Source organism: Ochlerotatus camptorhynchus, unplaced genomic scaffold, assembly GCF_037179485.1.
Source record: "Ochlerotatus camptorhynchus isolate MF236.1 unplaced genomic scaffold, CSIRO-AGI_Acam_v1.1 ptg000767l, whole genome shotgun sequence".
NCBI lineage: Eukaryota > Metazoa > Arthropoda > Insecta > Diptera > Culicidae > Ochlerotatus > Ochlerotatus camptorhynchus.
Genome location: NW_027041234.1, coordinates 1,678,432 through 1,702,899, shown reverse-complemented (window position 1 = coordinate 1,702,899; position 24,468 = coordinate 1,678,432). Strand labels below are relative to the sequence as shown.

General features: G+C 41.6%; 1 protein-coding gene and 1 pseudogene across 1 annotated transcript in view; both read left to right on the top strand.

Annotated features, from left to right (window-relative positions):
• Positions 1-24,468, top strand: part of LOC135714948 (uncharacterized) — a 119,830-nt gene that overhangs the window by 92,701 nt on the left and 2,661 nt on the right. The gene's annotated exons all lie outside the window — the stretch shown is intronic.
• Positions 484-22,596, top strand: LOC135714963 (uncharacterized; annotated as a pseudogene).

Genomic DNA, 24,468 nt, shown 5'->3' with positions numbered 1-24,468 from the left:
GTACCATCAGTGCACCAGTCTCCGCTCATGTCCCATATACCGCTCACTTTTGCAAAAAACAGCTATTTTTTCGGATCAATCGTACTCTGTTTATACATTTGTAAACATACGTAAACTTCAAAAACCCTAAATTTTCATTTGGTTTCATTACTTTTGCTGACGTACGTCTTATAGCTGAGAAAAAGTTTTTGGTCAGTTTCTTGATCGACGAAAATGTCAAACGTCACGAGATGTTATTGTTTTGGCTAAGATGTCGATGTTTTCAATTTAAGCGAATAGTTCTTTGTTTATGTGATATTTCGGGCTAAAACACACAGGTAGGTAGATTTGAGTGTCTTATTTATGATTAATACAAAGATTCATGACAACTAATGGGTTTTTACATATATTTGAGTCAAAATGTATTGAGCGGTTTTCAGGGCCGCTAAAAATTTATTGAGAACCAATTCACGCTCGCTATCCTTTCACTTTGTCTTGTTTATGATGACTCCAACTGCAAAGAAGAAGGGATATTCCGCAAAGGCGACGGAAATGGCAGTAAACGCAGCAAAACGTGGGATGTCCTTACAGCAAGCTGCTGCTCACTACGGTGTTCCGGCAGGAACTTTACGCGATAAACTACGACATAAATTACAATACAAACAAACCCGGGCCGTCAACCATTATGACATCGGATGAAGAAACCCGGATAGTGGATTGGATGACCCATGCCGCACGCTCTGGTTTCCCAATCACTGAAAAGCACCTAAAACTTAGTGTAGCTCAGTTTGTGAAATTAACAAATAAAAATACCCCTTTCAAGAAAGGAATACCTGGCAAAAAATGGTTCAAGCTCTTCATGTAACGGCATAAACAAATTTCGCATCCGTGGCCGAACCACAAATCCGTCAGTGGTTTAAAGAATTGCGTGATTATCTGAAAGAGGAGGGATTAGAATATTTACTGGACAACCCCAACCGGATCTTCAACCTTGACGAAACCGCATTTGAATTAGTCGTGAGAAATCAGAAATGCTTGGCATCGAAGAACATCAGACACCTTAAAATATAAAACAGCAAAAAAAGGTTATCTTCCATTTAATTCCACTTAATTAATTTTGGTATCCATGACAGATACGTATTTCGACTACAATGTGCAGTCTTCATCAGTGTCATTCCCACTAAAGAACTTATCAAAATCTAACCCCCTTAAGTACTCATCCCCTAGGTATAAAAGTCAAGATCACAGGTATATAAATGAAACTACAATGTGTTGAATCGGAACCTACCTAACTAATTAAAACCAAAGATTTAAGTAAGCTAAAGGAGAAAAATCTATTCAACTCTCTAATAAGGAAATTTTCATTACTTCATCAGACACCTGCATTCTATCTACGCCAACAATGATAAAGAAAGTTACACCGCACTGTTTACTGCTAGCGTCGACGGCCACCTACCAACAATCAATACGAAACTAACGATTTTAAATTGGCTCACTACTTGACTAGCCTATTGGTCCCAAGCAAACGATTAACGTACCCCATTCTAGTCGAAATTCTAGTACTACGCAATGTTTGTTTTGATTCGCTATGAAAGTTTGACAGATAAAATGAGGGGTTATTGGTTTTTCATATGTTTCGAGGGGTGAATCGATAAGCTTGGGACCGAAGAGAGTACCAGAGCTGAGCCAAAAAGTTGAGCACGTTATTTCGGGACCTTCTAGTCTTAGAGTTACCTCTATGCACCTACTCCCCCACTGGTGATATTCCCCTACAAAAGCCGGCTCCCTGGAGAAATTGTTAAAAGTGCTCCACCAGATTGGGGGATTGGAAAAACCGCGAGCGGGTGGATGACAAAAGATGCATTTTATGATTACACTAGTTTACAAAACAACATAAAAAGTGTGAACTTTAATGGTTGACCAACGTTTCTAATGCAAAATCCTACGCTGGATTCAATGCCGTGGTCAGAAAAAATAAAATTAGAGCCATTTTTGAGATATACAAAATTTTTGATTTTTTGAATTTTGGACAAAAGTACGATTACTAAAATGTCAATATCTTTGGAACTAGTGCACCAATTTTAAATCTTTTTTATGAAAATGAAGCTAAATAAATTTGCTATCGTTCATTAGAATATTATGTCTTAATTAAAAATTTAATTTTGTAGTCATTTAAAAATTTACAGCATTTTTTTTTATTTTTCCTGCGAATTTTCCATAAAAATCTTGTTTTAACCAACATTTTTAATGGGATAAAAATATTCAAAAAATCATTCCATAATTTATTCTTAAAGTCCATTAAAAACTGGAGAAAATGAGCCTTTAATGGATGAAATCGGTTGGAAATTGTCGAAGTTATGAAATTTTTTGTAAAATCATGGAAATTGAATGTTCCAAGATTGGCCGTTGTCCCGCTCCTAGGTTCATGCACCACTTCCAGTAAGCCTTTCTGCGGACGTGTACGCATACGGTGCATTTCACTAACACTACCAGCTGTCACGCAAAATTAAATGGGATATTTTCAACAATATAATTTACGCTAGTGTTTGTGAGACCGCTTGGCGAGAACCTAACGCAACCAACTCAATTTGACAGCTTTCTTTCTTTAACATTGCTTAACGATGTATACGACAAAACGTGAATTCAAGTGTAAAAATGATCCTCAAAAGTTTTGTTACACGTGTGGCAACTATATATTTACAAAATCGGTCAATTTCACTGCTTCGTTGCAAACTGCATACAGGCTTTATTTTAAAATTGATCCTGGAGACTTTGACGAACCGTGGAATTATCTTAACAACATCTTTCAGCCGTGGCTCGAGAAAGAAAAAATACCACTTCCGGCCATCTTATTCATAGATGGTCATAAAAGCCACACTACTCTGATGAACGCTGAATTTTGTAACGACCATCAAATAATCCTAGTGGCACTTTTCCCAAACTCGACGCATCTGACTCAACCCCTTGACGTCAGTTTTTTGGGCCTCTTAAAAAGCACTGGCATGAACAAGTGCTGAGTTTCCGCATGCAGAATGGTATGTCGCCAATTTCTAAACCTAAAATATGTCCTCTTATGATGCAAGCTTTACTCAATTTTACTAATAAACAATCAGTCGTTCGAAGTGGATTCATGCGGAGTGGAATTTATCCGTGGTGTCCCGATGCCGTTGATTATTCATCTTTACCATTAAGTGCCAATGTTGATGGGTCGTCTGGTACACCACCAGATTCCTCAGAAGTAAAACTAATAAGCCTACTGGAGAGCAGACTGACTGTACAACAGATTACCGAATTTCGAATCCAACAGAATTCGCTCCTATGGCAAGGAAACATAACTGATACTAACCTGTTCTACTTCTGGAGGAATTTGAAAACCAGCTGCAGCGTCTTTAGCAGTGACAAACAGTCTTTGGAAGCACTTGAGCACAGCGATAGGAATCTTGTCCAACCCGTAGAAGCAAATCAACACAAGAGTAAGGTTTTCGATAGTGGCACCCAACCTATTGAACTAAGTGATGACGAAAGTGTTTTTCGAGGATATGCTAATGACGGTATGTTATTTAGATTAAACTTTTTTTTAATTAGGGGAATTTACGTATTCTCGGCAACCTAAGCAGCGACCTTCTTTCTATAGCCTTTTTATCTAAGGAACGCACACATATGCAGTATTGGTTTGTTTACAATCTTTTGCTGCCAGCTGCTCTAACAATTTCAGTCGAAAGAATTGTCAAAAACTGTTTTGAAACGCTTTTACAAAGCTCCAATCTTCTCTAGTGAGAGCGTGTATTGTCGGCAACCAGTTTTTCTTCGGCAACCGTTCCATTTGAACTGCATGTAAATCTGCTGTTCTATTATCGGCAACTCGAAATCAGCTACAATTTGTAGTGCGTGTGTTGCATTTCAAGAAAACCTTGCTAGATTGCTTTTTCTCAGTGGTAAAAATATACTCAAATTGAAGCTGAAAGCATAAAGAATCGTTTGCATGCATTCAGCGAAGTGTTTTCGTAAGAAAATCCAGTGAAAATAGTGTTTCTTATTTATTTGTCTGCATCAACAGGCTGTGTAAAGCCCCAATGATGATTTAAGTAACTTATATAGGTAAAAATCAAATCAAAAAATAAAAACTAAGAATAAAATACATAAATAAAACACACAATCATTCACGGTTAACTGTGCCAGAAAAGAACGATGAGAAGTATCTTCGTAGCAGCTGTCGAAGCATATGGAAATCGAAGATGCCCGAGACTCGATTGAACACTCGTTGCAGCCCACCTATTGCACCGTTCATGCCATAGTTTGTGCGCTGAAGTGGCAATCTCAGCAAAACGTTCTACCTTGTAAAGTGTCCGCAATGAACAGGGCCCTAGAAGTGTCTCTTCTAGTTCGGAGAGGGTCCAGATCAATCAGCTGGCAACGACTTTCATAGCTGGGCAGATGAAATGGGTCTCTCCAAGGCAGCTTCCGCAGAGCGAATCGAAGAGAACGGCGTTGAACGGACTCAACTCTCTCAGCACCATTGTTGTAGTTTGGACTCCAGACCACAGAACAATATTCCAGAATGGATCGCACTAAGGAACAGTACAGTGACTTCAAACAGTAGATATCGGAGAAATTCTTTGCTATCCTGAAGATAAATCCCAACGTCCTAGACGCCTTATCGACAACGTACGAGATGTGCTGCTTGTACGTAAGTTGAGAATCTAGAATAACACCCAGATCTTTCACATGGTTCACACGGTCGATTACAGTGCCGATAAGTTTGTATTCAAATGTGATTGGTTCTTTCTTCCGAGTAAAAGTGATCACTGAACACTTAGTGGGGTTAACCACCATTCGGTTCAAATTACACCAGCTGGCAAAGGCTTCGAACTGACGTTGAAGGAAGTGACAGTCATCAATCGAGTGGATTCGTAGGTAGATTTTAAGATCGTCTGCATACGATAGTCGTGGACCTTCGATGACCAAGTTCACGTCATTGAAGTAGAGTAAGAAAATCAAAGGTCCCAGGTGACTTCCTTGAGGTATTCCTGACGTAGCTAGATATATATTGGACCGGTTGTCACCAATGGCAACCATCAGTTGCCGATCAGTGAGATATGAACGAAACCATCGCAAGAGGTTGCCGCTGACCCCAAGTCTATGCAATTTGGCAATCGCGATGGCATGGTTTAGCTTATCGAAGGCAGCTGACAAGTCGGTGTATATGACGTCTGTTTGAGTCCTCTCTGCCATGCTTTCCGTAAGATACGATGTCAAACACAGCAGATTTGTGGAAGTAGAATGACCGGAAGTGAAGCCGTGTTGATCACCACTTAGATACTGCTTACAATGAGAGAGTAGAGGCTCCATGATGACTAACTCGAATAACTTCGAAACTGCGCTCAACGACGTAATTCCACGATAATTGTCCACATCCCGTTTGCTCCCCTTTTTGTGGATAGGAAACATATGTGCGAATTTCCAACAAGATGGAAATGTACCACTCGAGATGGACAATCGAAATAGGTGAAGCATGGGCATCAGCAAGCTGGCGATATGCTTTTTCAGGAATACGGATGGAACGCCATCGGGTCCTGGATTGAAGGACGACTTGAGTTGTGATGCGGCAGTGGAAATCATCTCGACGTTGACATCCATCGCACCCAGTGTTTGACCGTACAGTGGAACATTACTAGCTGCTAGGGTAACGTGTTCGTCAGTTAATCTCTCATTCGTGAAAACTCTGGCGAACTTCTCAGAAAACAAGCGACAGATCTGCTGAGAAGTGGATGCAACTGCTCCATTCAACATCATTGAAGAAGGTAGGCCGGATTCCTTGCGCTGCTCATTTACGTAATTCCAGAATGACTTCGGGTGCGACTTGAGTTTCCTCTGAATCCCTCGTTGATATCGCAAATAGTATCGACGGCTAACTCGCTTGAACTCATAATTGAGCCTAACGTAGTGACGTTTCAGCGAAAGCGTACGATACTTAGTGAATTTTCTTAATGCGGCTCTCTTGGTCGACTTCAACCTACGCAGTTCACTCGTCTGCCAGGGAGGATGAGAAATTTTACGGTGAACTCTTTTCGGAACGTGCCTGTCAATGACATAAGCCAAGACATGTGAAAATGTTTGCGCAGCGGTTTCAACATTATCAGGATCTAGGATGCTCTCCCAATCTAAACTAGATAGCACGTTGACGATACTACGGTGATCGGCTTTCCGGAAATCGTATGACACAGTCGTGGAAATGTCGTCAAAGACCCGATCGTGATTGTCAGCAACAGTGACAACCAAGGGAGGGTGATGATGTACTTGCTTTACTAGTGGAGAAGGTGCCGTGGAGATGAAAGGAGCGGTGTCCTGAACGCTAACGAAGCAGAGGTCCAGGCTACGGTTGTTTTCGTTGACTACGTGGTTTATTTGAGATAGTGTTGCTGTACTATAGCAGTCGAGAAGGCTAACTGATCCTGTATGAAATACAGAGTGTACAGGGTCTGGGTAGAGAAAGCCGCTGTAAGATGGTTTCCAGAAAACACCGGGTAGATTGAAGTCGCCCAGAACGATTATCTCATCAGTTGGTGTCGCACTCTCCATTATGGTGAAAACGGACCGGCAATGGGTATCGATAAGTTCGTTGTCACGAACCCGGTCAGGTGCAATATACACCGCACATAGTGTTGCCGAAAATAGTCTGTCATGCCGAAGCCGTCATTTCCCCTATATAGCTGAATAAACGATTGTTCTTCTATCCCACAGATTGTGATCCTAATATGGCCAACAAATACGCAACGCAGAAACAGTTGTTCGGTCAGTTACCATCTAATGATGATAGACTTTTAAAAATGTCAGAGCCTCATGGTGATAGCGACAAGGAAAATGATACGGATAACACAGCGGCATTTAATTTATCCTTCAACCACCCAAATCCTATTAAATCGGTGCAACGAAAGCGGGTAACATTGCGTCCACCAACTGTTGCCACTAGCAAAGAATTCGCCTTGTTTATGGAAGAGTTAGTTAAGTTAAGTTAAGAAGGAGGAAAAGGTGGAACACGACAAACAGCAGAAACGAAGAGAACGAGAAATAAAAAAAGGCGGAGAAGCTTGCAGAGAAAGAGAATAAGAAAAGAAAAATCAAAATTCGTCGACCAAAAGTTCAGACAGGAATGCAAACGTAAAGGATTAAACTGTATATTTAATGAAAATTGGTACTATTAATGTTACAGCAATGAAATAAAATGTTACAGAAACTCTAACTATTCTTCCATCGAAAGAAAGAAAAGAAATAAAAATACCATCAATTAAAATTGAGCGGAAAATTGGATAAAAATTGAACGGTAATTGGAACACCTAATCCTGCCGTGAGCGGTAACTGGTACAGGTAACAGTATTTTTATTTTTATATATTTTTTATTTTTATCTATAGATTAAGATGTTTTCCTGATTTTTCTCGCATAGTATCTGGATTGAATTAACGAATAATGCTAAAAACATTTAAAAACATCTTAATTGTTTTTTTTTTGGTGAATTTTCAAACATAAAAATTGGCTTAAATGAGCGGAAATTGGTTCAATGATGGTACCAACTCGAAGGTCGATTGGAAATTTCTGCACCACACCAGCCCGGTGTGCAAAGCGCAAAACCACCAATGCTAAATAGGGTGCTTCTTTGCCAACGCTGGTAAAGCAGCGACGACATCGATGGTACCGTGAGTAAACAAACGCATGCAAATCTCCTCACACACAAATACATGAGCTCGAAGACAAGACCAGGATCGGCTAGCAATCGTTAGAACTAGTTTAGGCAACCGCACACACAATTAGGGAGAGATATCAAGCAAAACAACAAATGGGAAAGGAACAAGTGCTATGCATAAACCTAGGTTTAGAAACACTAATAAATTAGAGAATGATTTCCGTTATATTTGGCACTGAAATAAATGTTGTTCCGTGAAATTAAAGCTTTAGTCCCGTAATGTTAATTTTGGTTGTCTAGATTGTTCACATTTGCCGTCGTTCTATTTTTTCAGGCTCCGCACTCACGGGTCAGGATCGGTAGAGGAAATTTGGAAGGGAAATTCTTCCAGCGATGGTAAATGTGAGTGGGGTTGTTGTGTTTCGGTAGAACGACGGTAAGCACCAACTTTCGCTTAAGACCGTTTGAAGCGGCCTTTATCTTTATCTGTGAGGATCTCAATCCCTCCTGGGATTTCAGTCTACTGGATTGCCCTAACCTAAATTTCGGTCTTTTTTATACATATAAACTGTTCTAGCGTTGCATTCAATAAACTGTATTCTAAACTGTTTTTGTAGTACTGTTTAGCACAACTGGAGCCGGAGTATTAGAACTGTAACCGTTCGTGAAATTTCGCTGAGGTTTAACTCAGTGGCTTATGCGCCACTCTCGATTAGGAGAGACCACTGGTCGTGTTAAAGCTTTGCCCTACAAATGAGACTTTTCTCTCAGAGGACCTCTTGAACGGCCGTTGGTTACTAACGGCAATGAAAAAAACTATTAACTTTCTGGAAATGCCAAGTCCTTCAGTAATACAAGAATGGCGCGCATGGACCAAATAAAACTAATCTTCAACTTTTTCTTTAAACTATATTCTAGCATTCATTCGCATTGGATTTCTGAGAGGGGTTTACGGGAAAGAGCAAATCATGGCCATGAATAAAACATGCTCTCACATACCTGCGCAGGTTTTACTTAACGAAGCGATGAATCGCTGACTGCTGTCCGATGAGGGCTCGACCACTCGATGATTGCGGTGATAGACGACCTTCCAGGTGGTGTAGCGATGGCGGCAGAAAACGTGATGGTGCCGCTCACGTGCTGAAGTATGGCGCGCAACAACGGAAGGTGACTCGTACGCGGTATGGCCAAATTAGAGCTGCGGAGGGAGTGGCGGCTGGACGGAAGACTTACGATTTGGCAATCGAGAGCTGAGCTACGACGAGAAGTCGTGCTGTCCCGGGAGATTCGCTCCACAAAGAGAAGAGGCCAACTTACCTTCGGACGGCTTCGCGTACTTTGTTTCCGCTATGACCACCCGTGATGAAATGAACCCCCTCTCCCGTTGGATTGAATCTGGACCGCGGCACGCTTTTGGCGACGCACTCACACGGTCCAAGCTCTCGGAAATAATGGTCCACGGGGTTGTAGTGGAAGGGACCTCGTCGACGGATGATTGGCGACCGTCGGAAGATATTTCGCTTCGAAGATTAGCGAACTTCACCCACCTCCGTTTAGCTACCTTCGAAAAGGCGGGCCTTAGCAGGGCGCACGAGTCACGGGAAATGTCCGCCCCCCACGAACGATGATGGCGATGCCACAGATGGAACCCCCGATCCGGCGTTGACGATAGCCGAACGGAAGGTATATCCAGCCCGTACAAAAAAGCGCAAGAAATCCAACGCGAACTCACATTACTTATACAATTCTAAATTTTAACAAAGTTCTATAAAATTACCTTTTTTGCACAATATCATAAATAAACGCACTGAACAGACTACGCGGAACTTAATACGCACTTATGTCCACTGTACAAAAATAAAGAAAATGTTTCAAAAACCACTGGTTGATAAAAACTAACTCATTACTATTTAATACCTTTAGAGAAACTTATCGCAAAAAATCAATTTGATTTAATATAACTCGAGAACGTAAAGTAATTCGCGCACTTCTGTTATCCAGCCGATTCGAAAGCGAAATGGATGAGTCAGAATAATTTTGCGAGCAGGAAAATTCCTTACGACCTTTTTTTCTATTCAAATAGGTCATCTTTTAAAAACTCCCTCTTTATTCGAGAGTTGCGCCAAACCTTTCGAATGGCGACGGACTTCATTGCGCCTCCAGAAAAAATGTACAATATAATACAGCTCACTATAAGTTGAGCTTTTATGGCGAAGTTGTAGCCTAGACACAGTAAATATGGTAAAGTTGTAAAATCGACACAGCAATGGTCTGATTTTATCTACACGGTTGAAATATTTCATTGCTTAGCAAACTTGACATAAAAAAAAGATTTTATTGTTAATTAAATTAGATTTCAACGAAAAACTATTTACAAAAAACGTAAAACGTTACAGAACAGAAGGAGTTCTTTCGGTATGTGGTGTCCGTAGAGCACATTGAAAAGACCCGTCTGGTAGAAACAAGGCTCTTTTATTTTGTAACTGTAAAGACCTTTTATAGGCGATTTGTGATGATGTCTGCATCTTCACAAATCGATATGTTTCAATTCTATTTATTTATTTGTCGTCAATCAGTGTAGACCGTTTTACAATTGTTGTCTTAAGAGCTATGTTTACAATTTTGTCTTTGTTTATATTTTTTTATAATAGGGGAATTTACGTATTCTCGTCAATCTAAGCAGCGTCCGAACTTCTATTAGCGATTTCTCAGCGTCACACACATACATGACAGGTTTGTTTGTTGACATTTATCTGCTGCTTGCTGTCCTACCAATTCCAATCGACAGAATTGATCAAAACGGGTTGAACATGTTTTTACAACGCTCCAAACTTCTCAGGTGAGAGTGACTATTGTCGGCAGTCTCTTTTTCTTCGGCACCCTTTCCATTTGAACTGCGTGTTAACCAGCTGTTCTATTATCGGCAACTCGAAATCAGCTGTATTTTGTAGTATGTATATTTCATTTAAAGAAAAATATGGTATAACAGGAATTCACAGTCGTAAAAATGTAATCAGATTGAAGCTGAAAAGGTAAGGAATCGGCTTAATACATTCAGCGAAGAGTTTTGATGGGAAAATACAGTGAAATAAGCGTTTCAATTTCGGTTGCCGAAAACAGTCAATGGGTGCCGAAGCCATAATTTACCCTATGTCCTGAGAACAAGTTAAAACATTACTTCTAGCTGACGTTATGCGAGGAATTAAAATATTGCTTTAATTTGGTTTTTGTCATTGTGAAGTCAATGCTATCGCAGTGCTTATTATATGTATCCATCATTTGGTTCAAGGGTCCAAATTTGGCATAATTCGTACGATGACGATTTGTAGCAAATATATTTCTATTTCGTAAATGCCTAGATGGTGTATATAAATTTAAGGATGACAATAGTTCTATAGAATCAATGCGATATGATACGATATCGTTTACGAAAGAAATCATAGCAAATTCACGACGTTCTTTTAATGTTTGGATATTGATGAGCATACACCGAGCTGTGTAAGATGGCAGAGGAAATACAGTCCAACCTAACTTGCGGAGTGCATACAATAGAAACTGCTTTTGAACGGACTCTATTCTTTCTTCGTGTGTGATTGAAAAAGGTGACCAAACTATGCTGCAATATTCTAATATCGATCTTACATAAGCAATGTACAATGTTTTTATCGTATAAGGATCGTGAAAGTTATAGCAGAAACGTTTTATGAAACCAAGCATGTTGTTAGCTCTGTTAATAATTGTGTTATAATGATCGGTGAAAGTAAGTTTTGAGTCCAAAATAACACCTAGATCCCTGACTCTATCACACTTTTCTACGATATGGTTTCCTAAAGTGATTGTTATATCGGGTAGGGTTCGTTTTCTACTAATGGTAATTGAGTTACATTTTTTTTATATTTAATTGTAGCATGCTTTTTTGGCACCAAGTATGGAATATCTGTATTTTCTCTTTGAATGTGAATATGTCTTTGGCATCTTTTATTTCCAAAAAAAGTTTAATGTCGTCAGCATAGATTAAAACTTTCAATTTCTTAATAATGAAAGATATGTCATTGACGAAGAGAATAAATAAAAGCGGTCCTAAATGGGAGCCTTGAGGAACTCCAGAAGTGACATCAACGGGATTTGATGTCTTTCCTTTGTATTTTACTATTTGATGGCGGTCAGTTAAATATGATTCAAGCCACTTGAGGAGTGCGTAATGAATTCCCATTTTTTGAAGTTTAAAAAGAAGCATGGGTATGTCAATTCAATCAAACGCTTTGCTGAAATCTGTATACAACACTTCTACATGGTTTCCGTTATCAATTGCATTCAACGAATAATTAATTAATTCGAGCAAATTCGTAGTTGTTGAACGGCCTTTAAAGAAGCCATGTTGCATAGTAGTTATTCTGTTTTTAATTTGAAGAAAGAGTTTTTCATTTACAATCGCCTCGAAAAGTTTCGGAATGCAAGAGATAATAGCTATACCACGATAATTACGTATGTCAGATTTTTTGCCCGATTTAAAGATGGGCACTAAAAACGAGTTTTTCCATATTTTAGGGAAGTTTCCGGATTCCAGTGACATATTGAAAATCCAAAATAATGGAGCAGTAAGTTCAGTTGCTAAAGCTTTCATAAAAACTGGCGGAACACCGTCAGGGCCAGGACCTTCAGATGCATCTAAATTGTTTAAACCCTTTAAGATATCATGAACCTTGATTTGACTTACGCTGATGTCACTTGAAAATTCTGGATAAGATTCAAAATATTCACGGTCACGGTCCTCTTCTGAAGACGTAGTATAGATTTCTTGGAAGAAATTTGCAAACAAATTGCATATATCATCCAAATTCTCACCTACCCTATCGTCCAAATGCATCTTTGATGGAAAATTATCAGATTTTAATTTGGTTTTCACATAATTGAAGAATTTCCTAGGACAAGATTTTGATTTTGATTGTCAATGAATGCTGCCCACCCTGAGGTTGGGTTTCTTGCCGGGCAAACTAAATCTAGACGAGTGGTCCTCTTCGAGACAGGAAGCACATTCCGTGGATAAAATCTCACAGGTAGCGGGCGTGCGTTACAAGTTCTAAGACAACTGCTTTGAAGCTTCATTTCTGAAGTTCCCACAATTTTTCTGTTATTCACGGAACTGTACTGAAGTTCTCAGAATTTCCCAAAATCTTCTGTAAAGTCCCTGCAATTTTCCCAAACCTCCCTGAAGGTCTCTCATCCACACAGAAGTTCTAGACATTTTACTGAAATCTACGGTTCACTGAAGTTAGTGGAACTTATCATTGAGGGTAAGTTATCGTCCATGAAGCTCTCCAGACGATCTTCCCAAGCAACACACATGTTATATAACAGTTTATATAACCTTTATATAACTGAATATGGTTGTAAAGAAGTTTGCTCAACATAATTGCATGAAAATGTGTTACTTGGGTTGATATTATTGGAACTACTCTGATCAGTCGGATCTTGTTTGGCGTTCTTGGATCTTTTATAAAACACTCAAAACTTCATAATTGGTTAAAATAATTTGCCTGAAGTAAATAGAACCACCATTGAGCTCTCAAACTGTTTTGAAATTATAGAAACTTCCCTAAAGTTTTTTTTTTTTTTTTTTTTTTTAATGTGTTTATTTTTCCAGGCTCATTTGCCGTAGCTTTGCGGAGCCGATATTCATTGTTTAGGTTACAAAATTTCTTAAGACTAACGTTAGTAAAGCGGGGGCCGATTACTCGCGGCTATCTCGAGGTTAGGGGTAACAAATTGTAACAAATGGATGGCAGGGTAGGGATTGAGAACACAAGGTTTGGAGAGCAATGTGCTCTTGATCTCGAACTAAGCGACCAACTGATGAAAAAGACAAACATGGGGGTACACCGATGGGCAGCTAACAACTTGGGGGAACACAAGATGACACTAACTACTAAATCCTCAGATCTATCCGTTTTAAAAACACATATATTAAATTGCAATAGTCGAGATCTCGGCTCGCCAAGATGTCTCTAACGGGCCGCATAGGTTGTTTTCCTCGGGCCCTGAGGGATGCGGATAACTCGGATCTAGCAACACAATGGAGGGTACATGACCAAAGTACGTGGTCGATATCGTGATAGCCACTACCACAAGCGCACAAATTGCTGCCTGCGAGCCCGATTCGGAAGAAATGCGAGTCTAACGAGTAGTGATTGGACATGAGCCTTAATATGACACGTATAAAGTCACGGCTCATGTCCAATCCTTTGAACCATGGCTTGTTCGATACCTGTGGGAGAATAGAATGTAACCATCTTCCCAGATCACTCTCATTCCATTTTTGTTGCCAGTTGGTGAGGACGTGCTGACGGGTAATTGAGAAAAATTCCGCAAAGGCGATTTGTCGATCAAAAATATCGCCTTCCATAGCGCCCACCTTAGCTAGCGAGTCCGCTTTCTCATTGCCCGGAATTGAGCAATGAGATGGGACCCAAACTAAGGTGATAGTATAGGAGCAGTTAGATAAAGTACTCAATTTAGCTCGGATTTCGGTCAGGAAATACGAGGAGTGCTTCATCGGCCTCATTGATCGAATAGCCTCCAACGAGCTAAGGCTATCAGTAAAAATAAAATAGTGATCAGATGGTAGTGAGGCAATTTGCTCTACTGCGTAAAATATGGCTGCTAGTTCCGCAACGTATACGGAACAGGGTTTTTGCAGTTGATATGAGGCGCTATGACATTCGTTGAATACTCCAAATCCAGTGGAAGCGTTTATAGTTGACCCATCTGTGAAAAAACTCTTATTGTTACTAACATGGTGGTACTTGTTTGCAAAAATTAAGGGAACAACCATCGACCGATGGTGATCTGGTATTCCACGGATTTCTTGCAACATGGTCAGATCAAAATTTACAGAGGAACTATAAAAGTCTTGGAGGCAAACACGAGAGTAATTGAATGAAGAAGGGCCAATCTCCAGCGTCATGTACTCGTAATAGAGACTCATGAATCTTGTTTGAGGATTTCTGTCGAGCAGCTTCTCAAAATTTTCTATTACCAATGGGTTCATTACTTCACAACGGATAAGAAATCGGAAGGACAGTTCCGCGAAACGATCTGTCAGTGGGAGAACACCCGCGAGTACTTCGAGGCTCATCGTATGCGTCGAGTGCATACAGCCAAGCGCGATTCGGAGGCAACGGTATTGAACCCGTTGTAGCTTCAGGATGTGTGTTTTTGCCGCGGATTGAAAGCAGAAGCTACCGTACTCTAGGACCGACAAGATGGTTGTTCGGTACAACCTGATCAGATCTTCCGGGTGTGCTCCCCACCAAGTTCCAGTAATTGTACGAAGAAAATTGATTCTTTGTTGGCATTTTTGTTTCACATACGCAATATGTTTTCCCCACGTGCTTTTGGAATCGAACCAGACACCTAAATACTTGAAAGATATACTTTGAGTGATTGTTCTACCCTTTAGTTGAAGCTGTAACTGTGCAGGATGATGCTTCCTAGAAAAAACAACCAACTCAGTTTTCTCCGGAGAGAATTCGATACCCAGCTTCATAGCCCAAGTAGACAAATTGTCTAAGGTATCTTGCAATGGTCCTTGCAGGTCCGGTGCACTTGGCCCTATAACGGACACAACCCCGTCATCTGCAAGCTGCCTTAGCGAACAATTTTCATCAAGACAACCATCAATGTCTTTTACATAAAAATTATAAAGAAGGGGGCTTAAACATGAGCCCTGGGGGAGACCCATGTAACTAATTCGTGAAGTTGTCGAGTTTCCATGAGAAAAGCTCATATATTTCTCAGACAACAAGTTGCTCAAATAGTTGTTTATAATTGGTGAAAGCCCACTATCGTGGAGTTTATCCGAAAGGACATCGATACAAACAGAATCAAAAGCCCCCTTAATGTCCAAGAAAACTGAACCCATTTGCTGTTTTTGCGCATAGGCCAGTTGAATTTCAGTTGAAAGCAACGCAAGACAGTCGCTCGTTCCTTTGCCTCTCCGAAATCCAAATTGCGTATCTGAAAGTAAACCATTCGACTCGACCCATTTGTCTAGACGAAAAAGAATCATTTTCTCCAACAATTTCCGTATACAGGACAGCATCGCGATGGGACGGTACGAGTTATAATCCGACGCGGGTTTACCGGGTTTTCGAATGGCGATAACTCTTACTTGTCTCCAGTCATCCGGAACAATGTTGTGCTCCAGAAATTGATTGAATAAGTTCAACAAGCGTCTCTTCGCGACATCTGGGAGATTTTTAAGCAAGTTGAACTTGATTCTATCCATTCCTGGAGCTGAATTGTTACATGAAAGGAGAGCAAGTGAGAATTCCACCATCGAAAACGGGGAATCTATTTCGTTATTACCCGACGGACGATCACGAACGTTGGTTTGAACCGACACCGAATCCGGGCAAACTTTCCGCGTGAAGCTGAAAATCCATCTGTCCGAGTACTCCTTGTCTTCGTTAATCGGTGTAGACGCGTTTCGCATTCTCCTGCCGACATTCCAGAGTGTTCTCATGGAAGTGTCTCGCGACAAACCATCGACGAACCGACGCCAGTAACCGCGTTTTTTTGCTTTAATTAAGTCCTTAAAAGTTTTCTCGAGGTCGGTGTACCGCTCGAAATCCCCGACCTTGCCGTGTTTGCGGAAGCGTTTAAACGCGGCGGACTTCTCGCTGTTCGCGTCGGTGCAATCCTTATCCCACCACGGGGTGGGAGGTCGCTTGCGGACGGAAACACCCGGAACTCGTTTTGTCTGTGCTTGTAGCGCAGAATCGATGATGACACGCGCGAGAAAGGAGTACTCGTCCAGCGGAGGAAGTACGTCAACCGATTGACTGGCATCAAGAACCGCGGTCGCGAATTTTCGCCAGTCAATGTTTTTCGTAAGATCGTACGCGATGTCGACCGAGCGAGTAGAAGATGAACCATTGGTAATAGAAATTTTGATTGGCAAATGGTCACTACCGTAGGGATCTTGAATTACTTTCCACGAGCAATCCAACGATAGTGAACTCGAGCAAAGTGAGAGGTCTAATCTGCTTATTTTTGCTGGAGGTTTGGCTACTCGTGTTGCGTCCCCGGTGTTTAGAATTGTCATTTTGAAGAAGTCGCACATGTCGTATATCAAGGTTGAGCGGTTGTCGTCGTACAGTTCCCCCCAGCCTGTACCGTGAGAGTTAAAATCTCCCAAGATCAACCGTGGCTCCGGCATAGCCGTGCAGATATCCGCGAAACTTTGACGAGAGATCGCGGTTCTCGGTGGAAGATATACTGAGGCAATACTGAGGCATTTACCTCGAATATTAACCTGACATGCAACAACTTCAATGCCTGTCACCGAAGGCAGATCGATTCTGTAGAAGGAATGGAGCTTGTTAATCCCCAGAAGCACCCCTCCATACGAATCTGCCCGATCAAGGCGAATAATGTTGAAATCGTGGAAAGCAAGATCGTTGTCTGAAGAGAGCCATGTTTCACAAAGGGCAAATGCATCAGAAAGTAAATTGTTAACTAAAAATTTAAATGTGTCAAGTTTTGGCATAAGACTTCTACAGTTCCACTGAAGAACAGAGATCATATCCCCGACCTCATTCGGAGAATTATCCATCAAAGGATATGATCGATGCAAGGAAGGACCACCTAGAAGCTAGTTGCTTCAAAAGAGTTTTCACCATTGGTAGCACTAAATTAATAATGCTCCTCGTTGAGTCAGAGACATTGAATATACTGATGAAGCTATCCACAATACCAGAAAACGTGAACATGGGGGCATGTTCTTGCTGATTATTCAGCTGCTTTTCTGGCCGAAAAACTAGGACATCTGGGGTTTTAGATGATCCTGACGGAAAGTTCTTGTCATAATTACAAGGTTGAAAACCCGGTGGAATGGGCTTCGGTGCATTTCCGTTACCTCTTGATTTTTCCAAGGTGGAAGGGTGGTCCGTACGAGTGGCCTTACGAGGCTTTTCGGTGTTGTGTTGTTTTGCTCGTTTTCTCGTATTGCCTTTAAAGACAAACGGACTACCCTCACCGACCTCTGAGTCAGAGTCTAGTTCATCAACTGGCAAAATGGAGAACGTGTTACTGCTTTTTGGTGTGGTCTGAGAAGATGAAGCGGTATTCTTCAAGAGTTCTGCTAGTGTTCTCTTGGAGCGAGCTTGCAGAGACCGCTTAAGTTTTTCTCCCTGCTGTTTATACCTCGGGCAGTCAGTCAGGGTATGTAGGCTTTCCTTGCAGTACACGCATTTTGGAGGAGCACCGCAAGGGCCCTCTTGATGTTGCTCGCCACACTGATCGCAGCGTGGTTTGTTCGAGCAGTAGTCCGATGTATGACCAAGTTGTTTACATTTCGAGCAGTTCATTACCCGAGGTACAAACAGACGTACAGGCAGCCGAACCTTGCCAATAGCGACGTAGTGAGGTAACGCTGAACCCGAAAAGGTCACACGAAACGAGTTTGACAAGGAATAAGTTTTTTTGGAGCCTACTACGGATACTGACTGCATTTGAAGGCAGTCCAATATCTTCACCTTCGGCAGAGCACGGTTTTTAAAGATTCCGAAGGAATCGGGACCCAAGAAATCATCGCTAGTCAAACTCGCTTCGGTGACCACTCCTTCAATTTCTACCTCACTACTGGGTATGTAGACTCGGTATTCCAATGAAAAAAGCTCGCACGCAACAATTTGATTAGCCTGCTTCCGGTCATCAACGGTAACGCGCAGTTTTATTGGTGTTACCTTGAAAATATCGGTAACGCCCGAAAAATGTGTTGTTAGATCCTTAGAGATCCTCGGAATGTTCAAAGGTTTTTGTTTGGGCCGGAAAAAAACAACCCATGGGCCTTTCGAGGCTTCTGGGTAAGCCTTTAGGCGGGGGAGCGCAGAGATTTTTGGGGGCAATGGTGTGGGGGGTGCAGGACGAGGAGGTGATGGTGGGGGAGAGGGTTGTGGGGGATACCTTTTCTTGGGATATGCTCCAGTATTTTTGCTGGAGAGCGAGTCAACTGGGACGTCAAGGGTTTCCATTTCCACAACTTCCTCGAGACTTTCGTGTGAGGAATTAAGAGTTTCGTCGTCTGAGATGGAAAGCGACCATCCCCCGCCTTTATCATTTTCATCCATTGCGGTTAAATATCGCCACAATGGTGTTTTTAATAAATATTTTACAAATAATTACAGTAATTTCAAATAGTATCAAAAAAATGCAAAGAAAAAATAAAATAAAAAATAAAAAATAAATACAAAAAAATTATATAGTTTTACTCTAATAAAGAGTAATACGAAAGAAGGAAAAAAAAACAAAAAAGAAAAAAATATATATATATACAAAAAAAAATGTTTTTGGATCACCCTAACTATGCTCTACTTATAAATAGTACGAGAAAAAAAAAACAAGAGAAAAAAAAATTATAGATATATACTATTTACAAAATTTTGAATCACCCTAATTATGACCCAACCTAATCTAATACTGGACCATGCGGGGAGATGCGATACTGGTGAAAACAAAGCGACACGGTATACCTATTACACTGAGGCGGCAGATGACTGGTGCGAGGTTATTGTTTGCCCCAACGGCTGCTGGGTCGATAACCTGATAGCTGGTATGCCTCGGTCGCCTCGGTAGGCAATTTAACGTGCTTTCGTTGTTGCTATCAATGGGATGATGTGATGATGCGATGATGGTGATTAAAGCTGGACCGTAAGCAAAGCGCTCGGCGTATGGTTAACGGCTTCCTCACTCGCGCACTAGTTGTTTAAACACTATGCCAACTAACTTTGGCGAGAAAAAACCCTCGCGTGGGGAAAAACTCAAAAACTCAAATACTAGTGTCGTACAACGAGACCGATGCGACTTGATCGGCTCAGCGTGCGAGACGGAATGCTCCCTAAAGTTTATTATGATCGTGGAAGAGCCCTGAAGCTCTCAAATGTAAATGTATCAGATGTTCATGGAACTGCTATGAAGTTCTCAAAAGTTGTAACAGTCAGCCTACTGCAAAGTGGACGACCCAGTCTGGTAAAGTGGACGGAACAAACGGAACTAAACGATACGAAACTCAAAATCGCCTCAATCTGTGGGATAATGCTACGCCAGGTCCATTATTTTTTTTATCATTATAACTCGGACCTGCTTCGACCAAAAACCCTAAATTTTATAGCAACAAATCCGCATAAGCGATATGTGCTGGGGAAATGCGTTTCTTAGTTTGCCAGACTAGCTCATTAAGTTCGGGTCAAACGGTCATGACAAAAAACATGTGTTCGCACAGGATCACAAATTGATCGGATTTCGGACCTTACACTTTAATCTTCACCGTAGGAAATTACTAATTGCGGTTATTTGCAACGGGAACGGAATTTATTCTTCTTCAAAAAAAGGTCACAGGAATAATGATAAAAAAAACATCTGTATACGCGCGCGATTGGTGGATAACTAATTTATTGCCCCTATCAGCTGTTCACTCGTACCTACAATCTACTCGTGGAAAGGAGAGCTGATAAGAAAGGATCGTGAGAGCTTTGTGTGAGAGTAGGTGAAGTACGATTTCGTGTGGAACATGTTTGGTGGTAGGGTGCTTCTATTTATGTTCAAACATACCGCCCACCTTGGAATCTCGGTGATTTCAATCTAATCTAAACACTTGTCTTCTTCGATACTGCTGCCGGTTCCACGACATCAATGACGTGGACTAACTTCTCCTCCTTGATACTGCTACACTGCTACTACTGCTGGACGACTGCTACAACCCAACTACTGCCGGAACTTGGCACGGAATGACTTCGATCTTCTTCTTCGACTGACTGACTTGAGGTCTGACACGGGTGTGTCCACGGGTTGGCGACGGAAAGAACTATCTAAAAAATGAGAGGGTGCTTTTTCAACTATTTAACCCAACTATAAATCGACTTGCCTGGAACGGAGGCCTCCGCGGGCGCCGAAGCACCAACGATGATTCCATATCACACGGTTGAATTGATTGGAAAAACGGATGTGTTGACCACCATGGATTCCCCTTATCCATCAACGCGTCGTTGAAAATCATCATCCTACTTTACGGAAAGGAATTGCGACAAAGTCAGGAACGTATCGTTATGACAGACAGGACAGCACCGTGAACTTCACACATGCAGAACGATACAGGATGCCGATCACCAATGATGGATCAGCAAATTACGGACGGATGGACTGGACTTGGTAGACCTCAAGATGTTCCGGATTTCCGGAATTGGAAAATTATGTTGACAGTGGTTAGTTCTGGTCGCACTGAAGCACGAGCAGAGCGCTGTTTAATTTTGCTCGGAAGCAGAAAGATCGAAGTTGTCACGTATCGGTAGGATGCAAATTTTGGAAATTGCCCTTCGGTACAGACCGTCTTGCGTTTTGACAGTAACTACGCGAATGTTTCTATCTGAGCCAGCATGGATGTCAACCACACGTCCTAGCTTCCATTTCAGAGGCGGGAGGTTGTCCTCTTTCAACAGAATCAAGATACCGATGGAAATGTTATCGTGCTTGCGGGTCCATTTTGTTCTATTGTGGAGATCGGAAAGGTACTGGACAGACCACTTCTTCCAGATTTGCTGAACATAGTCCTGAGCTCGCTGCCACATAGACAGCCGATTGTGCTGAATATTTTCCAACAAAGGTTCTGCAATCGCTGTTAATGGTCGCTGGACGAGAAAGTGTCCAGGAGTTAACGCTTCGAAATCCGACGGGTCATTACTGATCGGAGTGAGCGGTCGAGAATTCAGGATGGCTTCTATTTGTGGCAACACTGTAGACATTTCGTCATGCTGGAGCACTCTGTCGCCGATAGTGCGCTTGAAATGCCCTTTGAACGATTTCACCGCGGCTTCCCATAAGCCGCCGAAATTGGGAGATCTTGCCGGAATGAATCGAAACTCTATTCCTTCCTCTACTGCTCTGCGTGCAACAGAATCGTGGAATCCTTGATCCATGAATAACTGCCGTAATTCATCCATCTGACGCTTGGCTCCAACAAAGTTCAGGGCATTGTCGCACATGGCTAGGGCTGGTCTTCCCCTGCGTGCCACAAATCGTTTGAAGGCAGCAAGAAAGGCTTCACTGGTCAAATCGCTCACCAGTTCAAGATGGACTGCCTTCGTTACAAGGCAGACGAAGATTGCGACAAAGTGTTTCCTAGGGAAGGATCTGCGGATTGAATAGCTAATCAGGAACGGTCCGCAATATTAAAGGCGCCGGTGGTGTAGTGGTAAGCGTGATTACCTCTCACCCCAGCAGGCCTGGGTTCAATCCCAGTCAGCGCCGCCGGGATGTTCTGAGGCATAACATCTCTGATCACGCCTTCCTTCGGATGGGAAGTAAAGCCGTTGGTCCCCGGTTCATGAGTTGATGGGTCGATAGGTAGGGTCCAGATGTGGGAGCTGCCTTCCTGGCACGTCGGTAGCATTGGTGCTCAGCACGGAAAACAAGATCGACGGAAAAAACAAACCAAAGAAAAAAAAACTAATTTATTGCCCCTATCAGCTGTTCACTCGTACCTACAATCTACTCGTGGAAAGGAGATTAGCTGATAAGAGAGGATCGTGAGAGCTTTGTGTGAGAGTAGGTGAAGTACGATTTCGTGTGGAACATGTTTGGTGGTAGGGTGCTTCTATTTATGTTCAAACAACATGCAAGGTACTTTTTCAAACTCAGCAAGCAAGCGAATATAAACTTTTAATCAGAACAAATCATTGATTTGTATTTACTGGATTCAAAAGGTTGGATTGAACCTGTAATTTGGTTCTCGCACACAGAGGGAAGAAGGGTGGAAGAAAATCATGTCACCAAAAACCAAGCTCAAGTCGGATCTCATCACCGGTATTGCGAGGAAGCATTTGCCCAGAAACCGTTTGCCGTCGGAATTGGCCGTCATCAGGTACTTTCGATTCAAGCATGAAACCCAACAACTTTCAATCGGAAAAAGCACCGAAGCTGCTTGTATATCAATGGTACACTGCTTGAGAAGCTTTTCGGAAACTCAATCGGAAGTTTGTTTGTCACTTGCTGGCTCCAGAATTCTGCACGGACAGTATCGTTTCGTAACTCTTCATAGATGTGGTTCACGCTTATGTTGAAGAAGTAACTCAACCGCATCCTACACATCTTCAAAGCTGGCAATAGCTCTGATTTTTCTTCTTGAAGGCCTTATTTTGGCGTTGCCATGTCACAACGAACTTGGCAACCCTCCTAACAACGTTCCGCTTGAGCTGGTGGGAAAGTCCGGCTTGATTCCAAATTTCCACAGCTTCGGTAGCCACAACTTGAATGCTTTGTCCGATTGAAAGTTGTTGGGTTTCATGCTTGAATCGAAAGTACCTGATGATGTCCAACTCCGACGACAAACGGTTTCTGGGCAAATGCTTCCTCGCAATACCGGTGATTGAGATCCGACTTGAGCTTGGTTTTTGGTGACATGATTTTCTTTTTTGGTTTCTGCTGCATTTGATTGATAATAACGCTATGTTTGATACCCACTTTTGATAATTGAATGCAGTGATGTAAAACAAAAAACATCATTTTAGAGAATTTGAAAAATTGTAACTAACAAATTGGACACAGAACATGCCGTAGCAATTTTGTATCTTATAGTTTTGACCCTTGAGAATCTGCGAAAAATATAAAAGGGTGAGATTTCACTGAAATTTAAAGAACTAATAATATTTATTGGATAATAGCTATGAAAAATGGACTTTTTCAAAAATCTCGTCGGGGCGACCTCTAAACAACATTTCCCAGAGTTGCCACCATGCAAAAGTTTTTTTGTAACACCCTTAGCTATCATTTGGAGGTTGAGCCCTCAGATTTCCAGACATAGTGCATTTTTGGGACACCCTAATACATATGCTTTTTCATATGGAGTTATAATTCAATGTCTTGTGTTATGCTTAAAACTACAGAACTCTTACCGTTTCTTTCTCGATGGCAACCCGGGTTACTTGCTGCTGATGGTGATGCTTGCTGAACCGGTACGACGTTGATGTTGATGATGACGGATCAAACGCCACTCCAGTACAGCAATCCTCAGGCAAACATTGACCCACGCCCGGGTCCGTACTATATTATCAGACCCTGTCGAGCATTTCGGCAGCGTGTTGTGGCCGTAAGGGCGGCAAATGGAAATTCTATCGATGATTAACATAGGTTTAAGTTCTTACAAACATATCCCTTTTGAATCAATAATTTGTTTCCACTCCGAAAATGTTCAGAATATTGATCTGTTTTCACAGTGCTTAATTGTGCAAACATTATCATGAATACGGTACAAAGTGCCAGGCCGTATGATGGGCCTGTCAGCTGCTGCACCTCTTCAGCACATGAACAAAACAGATTAAATCTTTGATTCATTTGATGGAATCAAAAAAAAAAAATGGCATATGATCTCCAATATTATCGAGAATCGAACCCGCTTCACATCACGCTTCCGACCCTTGGGCCCCTTAATCTTCATTGTATTCCTCGTGATTGAAGACCAGCATCCGTGCGTTTTACAACTTCTTCCGATTGACAGTCGAAAACATATAAAAAAAAACTTTCCACTCACCATGATTGAATAGCTCCACCAACATCGTAGTTAGTTCTGCAGCCGGCAAGAACTTTTAATTGAAAATAACTCCTTTACTTTTCTCCTTCAATCGCCATCCTGTCCTTAGTCACATTCTTCGTCAATAACAGCAGCAATTGGCCAGCAGTAAGTGCTCAATGCCAGACAACCGGCAGATAATAAATTAACTTGTTCTGCTGCAATCAGGACGATAAAGAGAAAATAATG